Source organism: Alosa sapidissima, chromosome 3 (genome assembly GCF_018492685.1).
Source record: "Alosa sapidissima isolate fAloSap1 chromosome 3, fAloSap1.pri, whole genome shotgun sequence".
NCBI lineage: Eukaryota > Metazoa > Chordata > Actinopteri > Clupeiformes > Clupeidae > Alosa > Alosa sapidissima.
In genome coordinates, this window is record NC_055959.1 from 13,482,970 (window position 1) to 13,499,616 (window position 16,647).

General features: G+C 43.1%; 1 protein-coding gene across 11 annotated transcripts in view; it reads right to left on the reverse strand.

Moving 5' to 3' along the window:
• The window catches only part of maptb (microtubule-associated protein tau b), a 52,594-nt gene extending 36,662 nt beyond the window's left edge, over positions 1-15,932 (reverse strand). For 2 of the 11 annotated variants that reach the window (XM_042085722.1, XM_042085721.1), the window contains exon 1: positions 14,546-14,776. The gene's annotated coding sequence lies outside the window, so the exon portion shown is untranslated. Of the gene's footprint in view, positions 1-14,545; positions 14,807-15,582; positions 15,673-15,831 lie in introns of those variants that run through there. The other 9 variants (XM_042085713.1, XM_042085714.1, XM_042085718.1 and 6 more) reach the window with 9 other exon arrangements.
• Between the last annotated feature and the right edge of the window lie 715 nt (positions 15,933-16,647).

A 16,647-nucleotide genomic window follows, 5' to 3' on the forward strand; every position in this document is an offset into this window, starting at 1 on the left:
TCCTGAAGATGAATGCCCGCTCTCCCCTAAAGAGCCTTGGCACACTGTTAGCAGCCTGAGTGGACAAGGAGGAAATGAATTGGTGTTGGGGGGGGGGGGGGGGGGGGGGGGGGGGGCTGGGTTGATGCAGGAGTGTGTTAGGCCAAAGAGCGCTTTGAGTTACACCCTCTCGCCATATCTCTCTATGAGCCATATCTCTCTTTCTATCTATCTATCCATCTCTCTCTCCCTGTCAACCTTCTGTTCATCTCTCCGTCTCTCATTCCCCCTCATCGATCCGCTGTCTCTCTTGCCAAAGGGTGTGGCTTTGCCAGCGCAGCACTGCACAAATGTACGCAGCTGATTGGGCTGTGGCCCAAAAGCAAGGCTCTCTGGCTCATTAATATTCAACCACCATCTCTGCAGCAAGCATGGAGGGAGGGATGGAGAGAAAGCGAGAGAGTGAGAGAGAGAGAGAGATATAGAGAGTGAAGGAGAGAAAGAGAGAGAGAGCAACAAGGGACATGCTGTACTAATGCAGGATAACCCTGCCTCTCTTGTTCCAGAAGGAAAATGACAAGACTGGGAGAAAGAGGAACAGGGATGCAGAGAGAGAGAGAGAGAGAGAGAGAGAGAGAGAGAGTGAGAGAACAAGGGAGAGGAGGACAGAGGATTAGATGTAATATAAAGGACAATAGAGAGAGAGAGAGGAGGAATGAAACAGGGGGTGGAAATGGGAGAAAGCAAATGTCAAGAGCAGAGAGGCCAAATGAAAGAGGGACAAAAGAGAATGACAACACAGAGAGGAAAAACGAAGGGCAAAAGCAAGGAAAACAAGACAGCAAATAATGAGAGAGAGAGAGAGAGAGAGAGAGTGTGCAAAAACGAGGAAGTAGAGGAGAGCAGATAAAATGGCAAGCAGAAAGGGTGAGAGGGAGGGAGAGAAGGGAGCGAGTGCATGAAGGTAGAGAGGAGCAGGAGGACACTGTCAGTGGGAGAGGGCGAGAGAAAGGACACAAAGATGCATGCTCACACAAACACGCACACACACACACACACACACACACACACATACACAAGCGGGGATAGGCACAGTTGTCTAGCATGAAATATCCCCCTGGCCCCTGCATACACTCACATGCATGCATCCCATAATAATCCAAATTCACCAAACAAAGTTCAAGACCAAAATAATTTCATCCTTCCATATCATAAACACTCATTAGCTACCACTCCTTTCATTTATTATTTCAAACTATTAATAACTTAAGATTACTTAAATTGACATTAATCACAAGAGATTATCTTAATTACGTTATCAAAAATGTATTAATTCATTAATCATTTAATATTTCATTAATAATGAACATTACCAAAACATGTTTGCTGTTTGCAGGCATTAAGCTTATGGATTGTTCATATTAGGCTGCCACTCTAAGCTTTCCTTCTCATTTTTACAGACAACACTCATTGTCTTATTAAAGGCAGTTAGCCTAATATTCTAGTCATATTTCATACACCCTGCAGGCCTGCAGCCTATGTACACGCTATTGGTATTACGAGCAGTGGGTGAAATCTGAGGGATTTACATGGGCCGTCGTGAATTGCTAGCAGAGGTTGATGGGCAGAGTGGGAAGCAGACTGGTCCTATGCCATGCCCGCCTGTGCCAGCCTGGCGGATGCCCTTCTGAAGCATGCTGGTTTGGGTAAACACGCCATCTGTCTGACAGTGCCCCCAATCACGCCACTCAACCACACAACAGACACACGCACACACACACACTCACCGACACACTACCCTTTACTGGCCAATGGTAGCCACGGTGACAATTGCTCTGACACACACACACCCGATGCATACACACAAGGAGGAGCATGTAGGTCTTCTCTCTCAGTGAGAAGCCTGTGGTGATGGTGACATCAACACTATGCACACACACACGCACGCACACACACACACACACACACACACTTGCATTGCCATCAGACATATCTGTGTTGGACCACACACAGTCTCTCAGGCATGTCTGTGGTGAGCCTGACATTTCTTTTTTTTAGTTTTTCTTTTTAAAGTTTTTTTTTTTATGTTTTTCTTTAAAAAAATCCAGCCTGGATCCTGGGGCCCTTCTCTGTGGCTCTTGGTTCTGGCACCCCCTCAGTTCCTGGTTTGTTCTTTGCTTAGTTCTTCTCCTTTGGGTCATATTCATCTGATAAATCAGGCAACTGTGAGTTTGTAATGACTAAGATGGCTATTCTGACTTTCTTCTGATGTTATCTGTGGGGGAATGTCATTAAGTAAGGCTTGTTCGCAAATAATTTAAAAAACAAGAATTTAGAAAGCAACTGGAGACAAGATTGTGCAATCAATTCTTAAGGTCAATATAAGACCCCGTTCAGACCTGGGTCTGATTCAGGACCACATATGGAAGTGGTCTAAATCTGATTTGAAAAAATCAGATCTGGGCAAGATGAGTGTTCTGTGAGTGACTTCTGAAGAAGTCTGACCTGGTCACTTGACCCCAAATCGCCCCAGTCTCTCAGGCATGTCTGTGGTGAGCCTGACATCGCCCCAAACACACACTGACAGATCTTAACCGCTTTAGACATGGTGACAGGTGACATCAACATTCATATGCAAACACAGACACTGCAGTGCAGCGTACAGTATAGACAGCGTCTTTGCACTTTGACTTTCATTCAAGGTCATGGCATTCTTTTCTGAGGATCTGGGCTTCAGTAACAATCCTATTTGCACCCCAGGCCAATAACCAGTTGACAAAATCTTGCCTTAGCGTTTTTTTCTTTGACCTTAACATTTTTTCACATAGATCTGAGTACTGTCGGTACGGAAAAAAAAAGAAAGAAACATGCTACCTAGCTTGAGTTGCTGCAGCCAACAGCTAGAGCAGCCAAGCAGCTACAGTGCTACACTCTGGGGGCATAATTTTAAAGATGATTTTTATTATGCCCCCCCCCCCCATCTGACCATTAGTAATTACACAACTTGCCACACTGTGCAAAGTATCAAACTGGAGAACCTGGTTAGCTTCAAAGTGTAAGCTTTCCAAAATGAAATCAGACTGGTGGTGGGAAATATGATCATAATCAAACCACCCCCGACCGCTACCCCCCGCAGGACACTGTGTGTCCCCTCCTGTGCCATGTTTATACAGGACAAATGTGGGAAAAAAAGACAAGAAAAAAGAGCAGGAGTGTGCAGGAGGATGCTATGGCCTTGACACCTCCCCCTGTTCCATCATGCTCATCTCCATGATGATGCAGTTTGGCCTGCTGACTCAGAGATTCACACACATACACTGGCACACACAGCATGGCGTGATCCTGCCTGCAGTACCATACCAGCAACACACACACACATACTGACAAAACACACCTTACCACAAAGCAACTGTACATGTTCTTATAAAAGGGTGTCCTTTCCAAGGAATCATAACTTATTTAAAAACGCCGGGCAAAAATATCCAGGATACAGCAGTTCTATTTACTCTATATGCTCTATCTCCAGACCTACTCATAAACCAAAGTTTAGCACCATAAAATGGAACGCAGAATCCCCCTAATTATACTGCTAGAACCCATTCAAGTTATGACAAAGCGAAAAGTCTAGTCTGTAGCTTTCACTCATTTTTTTGTTGTTGTTTGTTTGTTATAATTGTTATAATAGTACATTTAATTTGTATAGTGCTTTTCAAGACACTAAGATGCTTAGTTAGATTACTTATTGTTTGGGAAAGAGTTTGAGGGAGGTGAAGGTTGGCTACTTTGATTGCCCACTAAGGCTTTGTGTGGCAGGGCGATGTCTCTCTTTGAAGAATAGAGGAATGGGAGCTATTTCCAGTCCTTCAGATGGGCAGATCCCACAAACCGTCCACAAGACAACTGTTCTCTCCTAATCTGGCTCCACCCATTCCACACTCATCACCACTCTACTGAATACTGGTTCAATCAACTCCATCTTCCACATCTGGACTGACTCCTTATTTAAAGGTAACGAATGTTGGGAAATGAACGTTCTAAAGAATATCTGGGTTCACTGAATTCAACCAAGGGGGCAGGCGAACGTTCAGAGAGCGTATACACTATGGCGGATCTGAACCATTCCATTGAACCCCATTCAATTTGGCGCCACTTTGACATCAAATAATCAGAGTAGGAGGACTTGGAACTTGGCCCTCTAGTGAATTCTAACCTTCTCAGTTTTGTGCTACTGCCTGATCCTCTTTTTTCCGCGCTGAACTTTTATTTTTTATCCAGTCTGTTTGACCCTTCTGTGGATATTAAATCTCAGTTTTAGTCCAGGCAAAGAAGCATTTTACGACAGACTAATTGTAATAGAATTTTTTGCAGATAATTTCTATGAGGTGTCCAGAACAACATACTAAAAGTCCTAAGAAATCCTAGTTGAGGAAATCCGAGATGTGTGCCAAGAAGGCCAGGCAACAATACACCCCCAATGGGGTTATTTTTTTTCCTTTACTCCTATCAAAATTAAACTTTACACAATGAAAGTACCAATGAAAAGTAAAAGTTTTTGTATTACAAGTTTCTTTGAAAATTAATGTGTTTACAAGTTTCTTTGAAAATAAATTTGTAATATTCAAATGAGCTATACACTAATTAAATGCCCGAAATACACCCAAATAGGCTTAATTTTTCCTTTACTCTTACCACAATAACACTTTACATAGTAAAAGTATAGATGAAAAGTAACTGTTATTGTATCACAAGTTTCTTTTGAAATGAATTTGAATATGCACATGGCTCCACACTTATTGAATATGTCCTAATTTGCATAAGCAGAAACACCATTCATATATATGATAAATACATAAGCCCAATCTTCATCCAATCATCCTACTGCCAATGGTGCTTTTAGACTGGCCTCTAACCTGAAAACTGCCTGGCTTGGTAGTACCTGCCAGGGGTACAAGGTAGCAACAACAGGGGAGTTTTCTTTTTTTTAGTTTTTCTTTTTAAAGTTTTTTTTTTTTATGTTTTTCTTTAAAAAAATCCAGCCTGGATCCTGGGGCCCTTCTCTGTGGCTCTTGGTTCTGGCACCCCCTCAGTTCCTGGTTTGTTCTTTGCTTAGTTCTTCTCCTTTGGGTCATATTCATCTGATAAATCAGGCAACTGTGAGTTTGTAATGACTAAGATGGCTATTCTGACTTTCTTCTGATGTTATCTGTGGGGGAATGTCATTAAGTAAGGCTTGTTCGCAAATAATTTAAAAAACAAGAATTTAGAAAGCAACTGGAGACAAGATTGTGCAATCAATTCTTAAGGTCAATATAAGACCCCGTTCAGACCTGGGTCTGATTCAGGACCACATATGGAAGTGGTCTAAATCTGATTTGAAAAAATCAGATCTGGGCAAGATGAGTGTTCTGTGAGTGACTTCTGAAGAAGTCTGACCTGGTCACTTGACCCCAAAAAAATCGCCCCAAACACACACTGACAGATCTTAACCGCTTTAGACATGGTGACAGGTGACATCAACATTCATATGCAAACACAGACACTGCAGTGCAGCGTACAGTATAGACAGCGTCTTTGCACTTTGACTTTCATTCAAGGTCATGGCATTCTTTTCTGAGGATCTGGGCTTCAGTAACAATCCTATTTGCACCCCAGGCCAATAACCAGTTGACAAAATCTTGCCTTAGCGTTTTTTTCTTTGACCTTAACATTTTTTCACATAGATCTGAGTACTGTCGGTACGGAAAAAAAAAGAAAGAAACATGCTACCTAGCTTGAGTTGCTGCAGCCAACAGCTAGAGCAGCCAAGCAGCTACAGTGCTACACTCTGGGGGCATAATTTTAAAGATGATTTTTATTATGCCCCCCCCCCCCATCTGACCATTAGTAATTACACAACTTGCCACACTGTGCAAAGTATCAAACTGGAGAACCTGGTTAGCTTCAAAGTGTAAGCTTTCCAAAATGAAATCAGACTGGTGGTGGGAAATATGATCATAATCAAACCACTGATGACAGTCAAGATCATTTCTAACTTGCCAACTAGTATTGTTCAGTTCATGTATATAACATGTTTGCTACCTGGATAATTTCCGCTAATATTATTAAGGTAAGATGAATGATAAGATATAAGCACTGTGTTCGGTGGGTTAACTAACGGCCTCACGGCAAAGGCAGTTAGCTATGCTACAGCTGTTGAACAATCTCCGTGGAAACTATAGAATTTTCATGCCGGAAAATCCCTTTCAGTGCAGTAAATCCCTTGACGTTTCTCCTTAACTAAGGAAACATTTTAAGGTATTCTGTGCAACACCCTTAAGTAAATCCCTTACCTGAGGAGAAATTAAGTGTTAAGGGTCATACTTAAGGGAAAAAACTTAAGGTGCTTTGTGCAACCGGCCACTGGCCCTATTTGGCCCCACGACAAGGCCCCCCAAATACTACTAGGTTCTGGCCAAGGACCCCCTTGATGTGTTATTAAACCCATCTACGGGTTTAATAACAATACTACGGCAAATGTAAAAATACATAGCTAATCCTAATAATTATTTTAGCCACAAGCACTTCGCGATGGAGCAGTGTGTAAAAATTGCATTTGGGGCTTTCTGCTAGAGAGCTATCACTTTACTATTACTCCCAGTCATTATCATGGAAAATATAATGTTCAGATATGCGCCAAATTATTATAATGGCATTGTATAACAACCCTCATAGTAATAGGTATATTTTACATTTTTCAAATGTATTTATTTGTTTCTTTTATTTTTCCTTCCAACTTGCTGAGGCCCCCCTGGCACCCCCTCGCGGCCCCCCAGGGGGCCCCGGCCCCCACTTTGAAAACCACTGGCCTAGTTTATGTGGTTCTCTTACAATATGCTGTATTACAGGTGTAGTGAAAGAATTAATGGAATGCATGTGCAATTAACCAAAAGTGTAAAGCTGAATCATGTGTGAGAGAGATGTCTGTTTGAATTCAAGCAGAGAAAATTGTCCATTAAAGGCAGATGGTTTGAAGCAAAGCTTAACAGCTGATTGGCTGTACTCTGCCCATTCTAGACAGAAGCCTGCTGTTGTTTGAGCTGAGTCAGGAGCGTGAAGAACATTCCAGAGTGACCCACAGAACACTGCGGGGGGACGGAATCAAAGATCTCTGAGTTAGCTCTGCGTATCCTACTTGGAGGGACTGTAGCCTACTTTAACAAAGGCTACGACCACACAACATTCACATCTATCTCAAAACTATTGTCTTACATTTGTTTGAATTAGACCTAGGCTATTTGTAATTTTGGTTCCTTAATTAGCCTAAACTGTGTCCACATTTTCTGACACCATTTGGTTGTTTTGAAAGGTTAAATGTACACTGCTCAGTCAAGACACACTGTAATATGCATGATTTGACGTTTGCCTGTACAACTTCAGAGTTTTAATTGCGCACAGTTGATGCTTAATTATCTACAGTCTGTTTATTCCTCTTCAGTGGTTATGATGTATTCTCTACTGTGGCAGAACTGCTATCGTTTCCAAAATAAACTGCACCACTCTACTGTAGGCCCCTTAGGACAAACAAATTAGCCACTGCTAAATCAAAGCAGAACACAGCAGGAACACCCTCCGTTCACTAATAGCCTTGTCATATCCCCCCCCCCCCCCCACAATAAAACATCTTAAAAGCCTCTCCATTAGAACACATATGAAACGCTGAAGATCCTCCAAGGAATCACTCTCTCCCTCTGACAGCCAAACAGACTTATTTGGCACCTCGGCCTCCGCTGTGGTGTAGGTTTGGTTTATACAGGCCATCTCACAGCCATCTCACACAGAGACCCCGAGTGGGTCGGGCTGTCTGGGTAGGCATCTGAAAGAGAGCTGCGATGACATTCTGCAAGATTGTTATGTGAAATATTTAAGCAATAGTACCCAGGAGGCAGTGTTTTTTTTTCCGCAAGATGCAATTGCTGTCAGTTCTAGCAGGTTGCTAGGTCCAGGAGGACTTTGCCAATACCATGATAATTACAATGAAATAAAGCAGTTATACAGTAGTTAAACTGAATGAATTTGTTCAATAGTGTAAAGTGGAACAGTGGTATCTATATGGAAGCTATATATGGTGGTATATATGGTGATATGGCACTGAAGCCACAAATCAACAAACACATATGCTTATTTGGCCAGGCATACACACACACACACAGACAGCACACAGGTGGCGGGTATCAGAGTTCTTTCCTGTGGAGGACTAACAACCTGCTGTTCCTCAGCATCCACACTGACTGCACATAGGCAAATGCAGCACAGCCGTAAATCTCCACACCGTACCACCAGAGGCACTGCAACTAAATGAGCCCTTCAGAGAAACCGTGTCATCACTAAAAACCCTGCTTTATCAGCAGTGTGTTCTCAAAATGAGAAAGCCCAATATTTCACTCTGAGGCTAGCTAGAGCTCTTACCTCAAACAGGGAATACATCGACCTCTGCTTAAATCAGCTGGCCTTAAAATGGGTGGGATTCTGTGCAAAGGCTGAGTTCATCTGTTAACTTCTTTCCTTCCTGCTTAGGTAGTCATGATGAAGATATAAAATATGGATGAAGTCTGGTGCAAAATCATGGCAGCAGCTCCTTCAGTAACTTAAGCATGGGCCTCTCCAGGCTATATCATGTTCATCTGATTCTCATTGCTATTCACCAAATATCAAATCAAACTAACATGAATGTGAGTGTGTCAATGAAGTCAATGATATGTCTGTCAATCATGTGTATCTAACCCGGCGGGGTGTACACAGTACAACGACAGGAGTCTCTGTGAAGGACACTAAAGCTAGCAGTTCTGGTGTTTTGTATTGGCTTTTCAGTTTTTCAGTTTGACAGTCAACATTTTTGCCACTATGGCCATACCATACATTATGTCCCACTGTAATGTATGTCGAAAGTTTCAATTGAATCCATCAGAAAAACACAAATTATATGTGATTCTGTGGTAGTTCCTCTACGTTGGTTCTCCTCTATCAAAAGAGGGGAATATTTCGCTAAGGGAACCTTACAAGACCTCTCTTGTCCTTCCATAATGGGCCTTCGTCCCCATTTCCAACCTGAGGCTCAGCCATTCTATTCTGGGTGGCTGTCGTAAGGCCCCCTCCTGCTAAAATATCAAAGCTAATCACATCAGTCTCAGAGCCGCCCTGCCTGCCTCTCCTCTCCTCTTCTCTCACCGCTCCCAGGCACACATGATGTAGGCAGGCAGGGCGAGCTCAGAGACTTTCGAGAGCCAAGCGAATTACACAGAGTGGCTTCCAATGGCCAACAGTCACGATTTAAAGCTGCGTTTTATATAGGCCAGACGGAGCCTTGTCACCAGTCCAGTCCACTACAGCTAGACCAATTATGTAAGTGGTCCCTGCTGGTGATGTAACTGGACTGAGGAGAGGGTGAGGGTGAGGGTGAGGGTGAGGGTAAGGTTGGGTTGGGTTTGGGTGGAGAGGGCAGGTCTGAGTCATGCTAACTGGCCTTGAATCAGCTAGCAGGCGCTGCACGGAAGGAGTATGCCAACATTAACACCAACGCTATGCATGGCTGGCTGAACTCAGCGGGCCCTGTCTGCAGTAGACCCGGTAGTTTGTGTGTGGAGGTGGTGAGGAGAAACGATAGGCTGCCATGGTGTAATGAAAGCTTCTAACATCAGCAAGCCTAAAAGAGTTTGTGAGGTTCTCTTTCTGTGTGTGTGTTTGCATGTGTGTGTGTGTGTGTGTGTGTGTGTGTGTATGTCTGTTTGTGTGTCTTTATTCATCTGTATGATTACATGTAAAGTGTGTTTAGGTTGTGTGTGTGTGTACAGTACGTCAATCGAGTCCCAGTCAACTGTCGGTGTGGAAGCTGTGTGTGTGTCTGTGCTTGTGTGCTTATGCGTGTGTGTGCCAGTCACTATCGACCCAGTGATAAGACTACATCTACACACACACACACACACACACAGACACACACACACACACACTGGGATACATCGGTGACTCTGACCTACTTTCCTCTGTCCTGCTATTAGAGAATGCGACAGGACACATTATTTCACCCTAACCCTCTCCTCTCTCTCTCCTCTTCCAATCCTTCCTTTATTATGTTCTCTCTGTTTATCCCCTGAACTCACTCTCCCTCGGTCTCCCTCCATGTTTCACACTGCCTCTCCCTATTCCTCTCTTCTGCCTCACTCCCTCTCCTCTCTTTCTCCCCTGCCTAGTTAATCATTATAATTCTCCCTTTCTGTGTCTCCCTCCCTTTCCCCTACTCCCTCCCTCCCTCTTTCTTCTCTCTGCAATCACTCTCCCACTCTCTTTCTCCCATTCCATTTTCCTTCTACTGTCCTACTCTATCTGTGCCCCACTCTCTCTCCCTGCACCACCCACTCCCTTCTCCCTCCCCTTTTCTATTTCTCTTGTCTATATCATTCTTCATACCGTCTCTCTCTCTCTCTCTACCTGCTTTCCTTTGGTAGGACAGCTTTCCCCCTCCCCTGACAGAGCGGAGGGCTGGGCCTAGGTGGACTAGCATTGGCTATGGCTAGTGATAGCAAAGCTAAGTATTTGCTGTCCTTGGGCTGGGGAGCACCACCGGCAAGGCCCTGTACGCCGGCGCTACATGCTAAATGTAGCGTGAACGCGAGCTGGTGCCAGCTCCCTCTGGGACTCCCGAGATCTGCTGTGACACGCATGCTACGCATGGAATCATCTTCTCTGAATGTCTTATTTGATTAAGAATTTGTTGAAATGTGTGCTTATAGCCTACAACACTGGCATTAAGCTTTTTCGATCACCATCACCAAAGACCATCAACACTATTTTCATGGGCTTTTAGGTCTGCTGATGATTAGCAATTGGACCTTCTTGCTCAGGTTGATTTCATGAAACCTAGCCATTTCCTCTCATTGCATACCATGCATCATGGCCTTCTTCAGTCTGCTGTCTAACCAGCAAGCAAGCACACTGTCCTTGAGAAACTGGCACAGAGAAGATCAGAGAGGACACAACCGGCGGGAGACTAGCCTCCTAATCTGATCCAGGAAAACAGAGACACATGAACAGCTCTCCCTGAGACCTGGGCATCATTCCCTAAGCAGGTTTTACCTTTAACCTCTCTGTAAGACGGCGGCGAATTGGGCGCAGCTTGGCTGTAATGAGACGGGCCCTAATTTATTGGGCTGTTCTGCTGAAATTTGCAGAAACTGTGTAGCCCACCTGCATCGCCTCTTGGCTGCAGTCTGCTAAACACTGCCTCCACTGCAAGAGGAAAATCAATGCCTGACTACAAATAAGATTTCAGAGTGAAATTGATCTTGCAAAATAAAATAGAAAATGTCCAATAACTAATAAATACCAGATGGTATATTCTATAATAACATGGAGATTTTAAACCTAGCAGGTTTAACTACTTGCTATTTTATTTGCTAAAAGCCTCTAATTTCCGATTGGATGGCAGAATTTCAGGTCTAGACAGTAGTTTGCTGAAGCCTAATTCATTCCAGTTTTACACAACATCAGCTGATGACGGTTATCCCAAAATACCACTGGCAATTGCTGGACCCCACCTGCAATGCCAGTAATCCCATTCAAGGGAAACAGGACTCTATGCAAGGATGTGCATGGTCTCATATGTAAGGTAAATGGCGGCTCAGTGATACCCATCTTCTTCAGCTGTGAGCAAGAGGTACTTTGAAGCACAACCAACCAGCGACATGATGGGACTATGGGATGGGTCCAGCCCACATCAGGCATGGCTTCCTTCCAAATCTGGGTCAGAATCATTTGCCATAGGGGGGAGCCTTTTTTAAATGTCTGACACAGAAGGACCAAGTACATCTGATAACCAGTGAAGACAAAAAAAAGCTGTGAGCTGAGGACATTAAGATTGGCCAATGTATCATAATAGGTCTGGTGTGTATGTATGTATTAATAAAGCAATTTAGACTGCTTGGGACCAGGCGTACTCGTTCAAGGGTGTTCGATGTAAAGGGCCAAATCACCACTGGTTTCAAACTAAGCCATATCTCTGTTATAAAGTTATAAAGGGTTTAGCTAGCAATACCTCTAGAACATTTTGATGCACATGAAATGAACCAAGAACATGCTCTGGACATATCAGAGGTTCTAATGAAGATATCAGTCCAATGAAAAGTCCGATAATCTCAGTGCTGTCCACACAAATATAGCCCAGTGTACCGGAGGCTTTTCTAAAATATTAGAAAAGGTCTTTAAAAATTACCAACATAATGTACCAAAATCACACAATATGACACATTACTGGATGCAAATGCTGGCCCCACAAATACAGCCCAGTGTAGCAGAGGCTTTTTTCTAAACTGTTAGAAAAGTTCTAGAAAATGTACCAAAATCACACAATATGACACATTACTGGATGCACATGCTGTGTGATTATCTAGGCACGAGTGTTTCTCTGGGCTCTACTTGTCTGTCTATGATCCCTCTCTCGTGTGACTCATCCCCGGTGCCCTGCTCTGCTCTCTGGTCTGTGCATGGATCTGCCTGCAGTCCAGCTGCCCGTTGCCAGGGACTCATCTGTTGCTGGGTGCCGTTCATGGCCCTAGCGACAGGCCTGCAGCTGTCTGAGGCAGGGTGTGTGGGGGTGAGGAGGAGAAGCAGCACCAAGATACTGCTGCAGCAAAATGAGGTCTGTATGCCAAGAACTTGTGCACGCGCCGCACACACTCAGACACACACACACACGCTAGCACTCACAAACCCACTTTCACATAAGCAAGCTCACACATACACACACACACAGTAGCTCTCACACACTAGCTTGCACATACATTTTCAAGCAAGGGCATACACACACGAAAAGACACACACACTAGCTCACACACACATTTTCAAGCAAGGACACACACACACACACACACACAAATACGAATAGACACAAGCCACTGTTGGCACACTCCCACACACACACACGTACACACACTTGCCACAGGCGAAATCTCAGTGAGCTTGAAAAAGGATAACAATAGAAGATTGCAGGGAGCACCGTGTCTGAAGTGGCTCTCGGCATTACTTGCAGTGAAATGTGCTTCATATTAGGCAGTTTTAGGATATATTGTTATGTGGTTTGAGGCAAATAAAAATCATGCAGTAAGCAGTATTCAATCCAATCTCATTAAAGTGCTGAAAATTGGTTTCATGCTAAAACATATTGTGTTTACTGTGACAAACTGACACAAACATCATTTTTTCTTATACTGTCTGTCACACAGGTTCCTTGTGCCAATATTCGAGACAAGCAGAGACAAGCCAGGTATGGTCAAATTGTCTTTTTTGGTTAATATTAAAACAACTTCTGAAGAATTGAAGGCATCTAGTCTAATGTATGCATGACTCCTCTGTCATGTTGTTCAATTTCAGTTCAGAATGCTCGCATGAAATATAATTGATGCACCAGGTCCAATCTATACTACAACCACAAACCATGGGACAGCTTATCCAATTAACATTCTCTCTATAATGTTAAGGGGACCCACTAATTGGTGTAAGTAATTAAATTATGCAACGTGAAATAGGACGACAGGCTTAATGGAGAGCATCTTAAAGGGACAGGCTATGAAGCTGCCTGGCCTATTCTTTTTGGGTTAACGTGATCTATCCTTGGTGGTTTGTGGTTGCTGTGCTGTACAATTATTGAATAGTGCAGAGTGAAAAATAACTACATAATAATAGCCCGTAAGACATAAATTGGTTTACCACACACAAATGCAACACAAAAATCACCAGCGGAGGCAAACAATCGCCAAACAATAAGATGCGCCGTTGAAACAGTGGGTTATATTGTCAACGAGGAAATCTTGTGTCACACACTAACATGCGGCATCAAGGAAACGGGGCGCGATATGGGCGTGGGAGAGGAACTTGCGCGAGATGAAGGCACGCGCTTTTCTCTTCCATCTCAGGAGTGCAACGTGCCGGTAATGGACAATCTTACCGTTGTATTGCTATGATATATGCCATAGTCTTAAAGCGCGTGTTTTAGGCATACAACACCAAAAGAGGAGTAAAAACGGTGAATAAATGGAACCAATTTGCTGTTCACCCTCATCTTCCCTGTCATCCATAACGCAATCGCAAAAAGGGAAAAGGTGTGTCCATATCGCCAGAAAATTGCCGGCTCAAATACAATCTGTAGCCTACAGCTGCGATATAACTATCTTCTTAGATATACTCACAATGTGGCAACACTCTCAGTGCTCAGTTTTGTATCTGTTATTTTTTCTCTTTTACGAACTAATTATTTGCGAACAAAGCCTGGGGTCGTCCTAGAGTTCTGCGCTGATGTTCCAATAAAATTCATACATGCACTTTGCGTACTAATAAGAGCCATTTTCACCAAGGTCAGTCTGTATTTCGCATTTCGTATCAGACATCATCCTTATTATATGCACAAAGACAAAGCCCTCTGCAAAGACAACACCGGGAGGCCATCGCCTTCCAGACAGAATATGCACGTATCTTAGCAACACCCTAGCACATATCTATAATAGCTGTGGTGTAGGTAACATAAAAATCCCAAAGTCCTTACCAGAGAACGTTATTCTTGGTAATTAACCCAAATATTGGTCACATACAAAATGACGCAAATGAGACTTGATTTGGAACAAAACAAAATCGATGACATGCAATGCAAAAGACAAAACTCTAATTGGCTGGCTACTGCTCGTCTAGGCTGTGTAATCTGGCCGTTTACACAGATGCCTTCTGACATAAAACTAGGAGGAGTCCCACCAGCAAAACTAACGTTAACGTTAGGTGTAACCAGCACAGTCCCTTTAAACACAGAGGCAACATCAGCACCATCCTTACTGGGCAGCGAAACGGTAATATAGCACCAGAAACACTACGGGCACGGCAAACGATGACTCACAAAAAAAACCCCGAAGTTTTCATGCCACGAATTAATGCATGGTCCCCATGTTAGTAGAGAAAGGAACAGACAGCTTAGGATTCGGAACTCTCGAACATTAACGTACCCACGTTACCCGCCAATCAGTCAGTGTCGCACAAGTCTCCCTCACAAAAGCATGTTTCCTTCGCGGGTAAAGTGCTTCGAAAATGCATTTTGTCTCCTAGTATGCATAGACCATAAGCAGTCAAACTTGTCATCTAACGTTATATGTATTGTTTCTGTTGAGATATAGATGTAAATATTACTGCTAGTGTCATGATAAATTCTTCTAACATCCTTCCTTCAGTTTTAACAATGACAGTTAACATTAACGTTAGCTTGACACTACACCGATCTTCAAAAGAATTCGTGTCATTGGGTTCGACCCTTTCATAAACTAACGTCAGCCAGGAAAGAGGTCAGGTAACTTAACTTATCAATAATACAAATTTTCAGTAAATTTACCTCAAATTTGAAAAGCCTCAATGCAGATTCAAAGCAGATTAATAAACCGTCATGCGATGAGAAATGTGGTTATCAACTGACCTAACGTTAACATCACCTGTGAATTTGCCAGGTTAGGTTATATAAAACTATACAAGTCCTGCAGGATACGACTTTCTGTATAAACCACGCGTATTGCTTTAATATTTATGTACTGTCCACCAATTTACCACAATTTGACATTCCGTCTCCTCGATCAGGAACTGGCTAGTCACTCGGCCCAACCTCTCACACACCCAACGGGGGAAAAAAGATTCGCTTAGTGGCTTCATGTCTGGCAAGGGAGACTGGCGCAATTTTGTCGCAACAGCCCGAACTAGCACCAGAACAGCAAAACACATGCTAAATACGACTTTTGTCATATAAATATTTCGTTATTCAAAGTCGTGCTATATATTGATTAAATATGATTCACCTACCTGGGTGGCAGACAGTTATTGTCTCTCCAACTGCAGTCACTCTGTGATCAACCCTTCGAGGGGATGCAGTTCATGAGGTATCCTAAAGGGGAGGAGGGCGCTAACGAGACAGTATTATAGATGGAACGTTTTTTTTTTTTTTGATTGAACAGGGGTTGAGTCATGCTGACATCCCAGCCATGACATCCTTTATATTGATGAGACAACTGAATGAATGAAGGATTGTACATTCTGTCGAAGTGGCTGGGGCTGCGTTGGTAAATCTCATATATCTAATTAGTGATTAGGCCTAGTAATAAGCCAAGATGTTCCATTTAACAGTCAAGGTCATTTCTACTAGGCTACAAGAACATGAGGCAAGCAGGCAGCTGTTAAAAAATGTAGTTCTATCTCATTTTCCTTTTAGTGATTATTGTTTAGCAGAACCTCTGCACAGTTTGACTTTTTGTGAACTGAAGACCAATGTCATAAATGTGTTTTCATAAGTGCCATCTCCGCCAAAAAAAACAAACAATTAATATCAATATATTATAATACTATTATCATCACTAACACAAAAGAGCCACACATCTATTTTTACATATCAGTGGAATAAATGATGTCATCAGTCCTCAGCCCAGGTGACTTCCTGTCTTGCCACCAACCCTTCTCATCCAGGCCTTACAAAACTCATAAATGATCTCAAGTATCATGAACAAAATATTGAGGCAGACCCTGGATCGGCCTTTTGGGGACAGGTACTGTGTATTTCTGTGTGTGTTACAGGAAGTAATCCACTCCTCCTTGTGAAGGCTACGCCTTCCCTGTCTTCTCCAT